Genomic DNA, 5750 nt, shown 5'->3' with positions numbered 1-5750 from the left:
CTAAACACTGCTGAAAAAGGACTAAACTTCTGAGCTATGAACGTATAATCCAGTAGCATTAAGTAGGTAGGTACGTATAGCGACGTTGGAACTTGATATAGAAGTTAGCTGTTTTATATTTTTTTTCACAGCAGAAATCTTTATCTTTGATCTTAATATCTGATCGTACGTATTGTCTTTTAAAATATTACATTTGCCTAAATAAAAATAACCGACCTGCTGCTTATGTAAATTATAATTATTTATAACCCTACTTACAATGCATAACAATCATAATTAGGTATTATAACCCTACTTAACAATGCATAACAATCATAAGATAGTTTGGCGTATAAGTAGGTAGGTAGGTACTATCTAGGCCGAAGGTGGAAGCGATCGACCCGGAAATATTCTCAACCATCTCAACTATCATAATATGTATTTAGAACAGTCCCTCCTTACCAATGATATTATAGATAATACCATTGCTCCTTACCATCAATGCAATCGAGCAGACAAAGGACATTGATAAAAATCGCCCTAAGATTTTCAAAGACTTAGTATGTACCATAATTTTATGTATATTTTATTTATTTACTTGCAAGTGTCCAAACCTATCGGACAAGTTGCAGTTCGAAAAAATATTTTAAAAGTATTTAAACGAAATCAAAGTCACCGACATATTGACAGAGCAGAGACAGAGATGCGCTTTTTTAATTCGATTTAAGTAAATAATGGTATGATCGATTAGACTACAGTCTAATCATTAGACCTTTAGACGGGCGCAGATCCGCCGCGCCCGCAGCGCTTCAGTGGATTATTGCATTTTATGTATATTTAATCACATTTATTTACCTACATTTACATATTTACTCTTTTCTTTAAGTGTAGACACTGTTTATGTATAAGTCCACTATTGCATGCCGTGGCAACCTATAATTAAGGCAGCACTTAGATTAAGTTAAATACGTTGTAAATATTGATTGTCTTCCAGTGTATGTCTTGTTGGTTGTCCTATTAAATAAATAAAATAAATATTTATAGCAACACAATGTTTAAAAATAAAATTTTTCAAAAACGATCAATTTAATCGATTATGTCTATTCTAAATGGACATCCCTATTTGTTAGTCAAATTGTCATTCACTCGCATCACCTTTTCTCTCTCACTCACTCTTGCTGTGTTGCTGTCTTGCTTGATCCTTCTTTGTGATTCGTTTGTGTTTTAGCTTTTATTTTCGGAACTTTATTAACTACAAACTTGGCTATTCAAACGGACTCTGATTGATTGCAATAACGACATACTCAGCCTGGGATTTACTGTTTTTGTGTGGCTCGGCCAAGGCTCGGCTGGTGGTTCTATGGTGTTAGAAAATGAGCAACTTAATTATACACAACAATGGGCAGCACCTCGATCGGTAAGTACCTACATTTTGCTCTGCAATCTTATGAATAAGTACTAGCCTTGCCAAACTTCTGAATTGCCATTCTCATGGCGGGTTGTCTTGAAATGAATGTTCCGCTATTATTTGTGGTTCAACCCTGGACAGTGTGGACAGCCAGGCCCGATTCGATTGTAAGAAACTAGTCGATGGTACAGCGCAATGGAGGCATGAGCGAAACAACAATTATGTTGACAATCCAGCTGGTTTTGGTGTAAATCTAAGGAATTATTTACTTTGACACTATCTCCCTGCTCTCAATGAAAGCTTGTTTTGTTTTGTTTTTTGGAACTAAGACTACTAGATTATTATTTTTTGTAACTAAGTTTGTAACACGTCATAATTAATTATTATAACAACAATGCTTATTTACTAAAGCTGTTTAACCCTATCCTCTGACCCAAAATTCTACTAACAGCACATAATATTGAATTATCATTTTTTTTATGGTTTGCGGCTCAATTTATTCAACGCACAGGAGTATGTGTGGCATGGCATGCAATGAATCTATTTATTTTTACAGGTTACAGCTCATGATCTTATATGCACAACATGTTGGACCCAAGCCCAAGATACAACACAAATGCATCTACTTCAAATCTTAGCAGAAAATGTGTGCTTTGCAGTAGAACACTAGAGCCTAGAACACGTTCACATCAGCTCATGTCCCTGAGAACTAACACTCAACATCATATTAACATCAGGAACATAATTGTGGAACGACTAACTCCATTAGAGGTAATGCACGCTAAAGTCCTTATTTAATAAAATGTTATTGGCTATACAATCAGTCTAATTCTTGTAAAGTTATTGGTTTCTGTAAATTAATACTAAAATAAAATAATTTAAGTGCGGGACATTAAAAAACTGATAATTTTTTTAAACTTATTTCTAATTATTATTATTTTTAAACAGGTTACTGCAAATGACTACATCTGTGGGGCTTGTCACTCATTATTGCAAAGAGATACCACACCTACTTCACAAGACTCTCCAGATATGCCAACCGGTGCCCCGGTAGGTCACCAACAAGTTTGTGTTGGATGTGGTTGTTCATTATTGCGAACTTGAAGTCATTGTTTGGATACAGAGAATAATCAAGATATATTAAACATTGTTCGAAATTGGATTCAACCCAGAGAGGTAAGAGCCCTGCCAGTTTTATAATACATAAAAATAATTATGCCGGTTTATTATAATAATAAAAAAGGTTTTTTCCGAATCAGCCTTCCCATCCTTCAACTCCTTCCATTGCTTTCAATCTGCCACTACTCTCATCCATACAGGTTATACAGGGTGGAAACGATAAGTGATCTCACTCGATTATTTCTAAACTACACAAGATATCGAAAAACTGGTTACTCATCCTGAAAGTGCTTCACGAGCTCTTTCTAACGGTATCAGTAAATAGTTACAGAATTAACTGGATCTATCCGAAAATTCAATGTTTTCAGCCTCCATACTAAATGTATGCCAGCCACACAATATTAAAAGTGTTATAGATCACTTATCGTTTCCACCCTGTATAATACAAATAGACTTATATTATTAAAATATTGCAATATTATTACTTACATAATATTAAACATAATTTTTACTATTATAAAGCCAGTTAAAAATTCCCTGAGCCAAATAAACTCAGTAAAGTTTTATTTATACTTCCTGCATAACAACAGACTACTCTTTTAAACTACCACTATTCTCACTCTCAATCCTCGTTCCTCATTCATCCCTTTCGTTTCCTCCATAGACCAATCATTCCTCATCATTCAGCGTTCAAATCATAAATTATCTTTCATCACTCATCTTACTATTCCGTTACACACAAAAGTCGTTAATCCTATATAAATATTGCTCTTCTTATTGTTGAACTGTGAATCTGATGTTTTATTTTATTTTCAGATTCGTCCTTCAGATCTTCTTTGCCATAGATACTATCAGAGAGCACGAATTACTACAGTTGGTGCTTATTTAATGAAGCTGAGGACCGGTGATTCAGATGACAGAATAGCTACATTACTTGGCATTTCAAGGAGTACTCTTACAAAATAAGTAATGAAAGCCTCCTATCACATAAAAAAAAAAAAAAAAAAAAAGCACGCAGTATGATGGAGGAACATTTCGTACCAGCACATTTAGGGTTACAACATATTAGTAGAGAGGAAGTAGCCCAAAGAAACCTTTATGTTCCAGTCTCTTTTCGGGAAGCCAGGAAACGATTTACCACAAAGAAAGGCTATTGTCATCATGGATGGTACATACATACATTTATGTGCAAAAAAGTAGCAATTATGCATACCAAAAAAAAAACTTATTCCCTATACAAATATCGGAATCTCGTTAAACCATTTATGGTACTTTGTTGTGATGGCGACATCATTGATGTATTGGGCCCATATTTAATAGAAAATGTAGAACATGACCATTAATAAATAATAAGTACCTACATACGTATTTTCATTTATACCTACATAACTGCCTACTTACCCTTGGGTCGGAATAAAGATATTTTTGGATTTAAATGTAAGTAAAATATAATATTAACTTCTTTTTAAAAAATGTTTGGCTTTTCCGTAGGCATTCCTATTTTTCCAATACGCAAAGTTCTATTTGCTGCTATTCATACGGTTTGACAAAGGGGTTCTTTATCGATCTACGATTTAAAGTGTAATTAAGACGTCTCTCCTACATATCTATACCTACTTATAATAAATCTGTAGAGAGGTCAATTCTGTACATGAAATATAATTTTCAAAATAACTATCAGGGGGTGATACTGATGCCAAAAATGCAATCAGTAAAATTTTTGTCTGTCTGTCTGTCCGTCTGTATGTTCCTTATAGAAACAAAAACTACTCGACGGATTTTAACGAAACTTGGTACAATTATTCTTCATACTCCTGGGCAGGTTATAGTATACTTAGGAATTCTCACGGGAACAGGAATTAGCGGGAAAATCCTTTTGTATGAAAAATCTAAACCGCTTAAGTTAGACGCTTTAAATTTCGCACGTAGGTACTTTAGTAAACTAATTCCCACGGGAACGGGAATTCGCATTATTATACATATAATTCTTGACAATAAATAGTTTTATTAGCAACTAGCGGCCGCCCGCGACTTCGTACGCGTGGATCCCGTTTTACCCCCTTCATCTATCTTACGCGGTTTAGATTTTTTCGTTCAAATGTTTTTTCCCGTTCACGTGGGAATTTTGCAATATCCTGTTGTAACTAAGCTTTAAGTTTATTAAGATACCTACATGTCAAATTTCAAGCGTCTAACTAAAGCGGTTTAGATTTTTCATACAAAGGGATTTTCCCGCTAATTCCAGTTCCCGTGGGAATTAGTTTACTAAAGTACCTACGTGCGAAATTTAAAGCGTCTAACTTAAGCGGTTTAGATTTTTCATACAAAAGGATTTTCCCGCTAATTCCTGTTCCCGTGGGAATTCCTAAGTATACTATAACCTGCCCAGGAGTATGAAGAATAATTGTACCAAGTTTCGTTAAAATCCGTCGAGTAGTTTTTGTTTCTATAAGGAACATACAGACAGACAGACAGACAAAAATTTTACTGATTGCATTTTTGGCATCAGTATCACCCCCTGATAGTTATTTTGAAAATATATTTCATGTACAGAGTTGACCTCTCTACAGATTTATTATAAGTACCTATAGAAGATAGAAAATGGAAATGTACTTCTGTTATGCTAATAACCTCAAAATCTGAAGCATTTTTCCTATTGTAACGAATCTCCCGCTTATCCGTGCTTTAAGTATCTACACTAATATTATAAAGAGGAAAACTTTGTTTGTTTGGTTGTAATGAATAGACTCAAAAACTATTGGACCGTTTTTATTAAATTCTTTCACCATTCGATAGCTACATTATCCACGAGTAACAGGCTAAATTTTATTTTGGAAAATAATAGGGTTCCGTAAAATATGTAGGTACCTAATGTAGGCCACGCGCGCGAAGCCGCGAGCGAAAAGCTAGTGGAGTATAAGGTGACAATCGTTAAGTAATTTCACATATAAAAATCATTATTTCATTGCTTGGGGGTCTTGGGGCGAACGATGTATGGACGCAGAACAATATCCTTTATTTTCAAATTTAAGCAAAAAGCATTCTGTGGTTATAAAATACCTATGCTTATTTGCACCTAGTTTATCAATCACCATGTTAATTCCATGCTTTCTATCCAGTCGACTGCTCTAACGACAAGGGTGGGCAGTCGTTGAGATGACAGCGCGAAAATCGTCGGCATCCACTAATTATGACCCTTATGTACCACTATATTGACAAAGTTCTCCGTCTTCGTACGCGATAT

The 5750-nt window shown here is 34.7% G+C and overlaps 1 long non-coding RNA gene across 1 annotated transcript; it reads left to right on the top strand.

Annotated features, from left to right (window-relative positions):
- The first annotated feature begins 1164 nt into the window (after nucleotides 1–1164).
- Nucleotides 1165–3477, top strand: LOC135088258 (uncharacterized). The gene is made up of 4 exons (XR_010260983.1): nucleotides 1165–1396; nucleotides 1944–2158; nucleotides 2336–2563; nucleotides 3323–3477. It is a non-coding gene; the product is annotated as an uncharacterized LOC135088258 (long non-coding RNA).
- The last annotated feature ends 2273 nt before the right edge of the window (nucleotides 3478–5750 follow it).

Source organism: Ostrinia nubilalis, chromosome 3 (assembly GCF_963855985.1).
Source record: "Ostrinia nubilalis chromosome 3, ilOstNubi1.1, whole genome shotgun sequence".
In the NCBI taxonomy this organism is placed as follows: Eukaryota; Metazoa; Arthropoda; class Insecta; order Lepidoptera; family Crambidae; genus Ostrinia; species Ostrinia nubilalis.
Note: the sequence above shows the minus strand (reverse complement) of the source record. Positions and strands in the feature narration are given on the sequence as shown.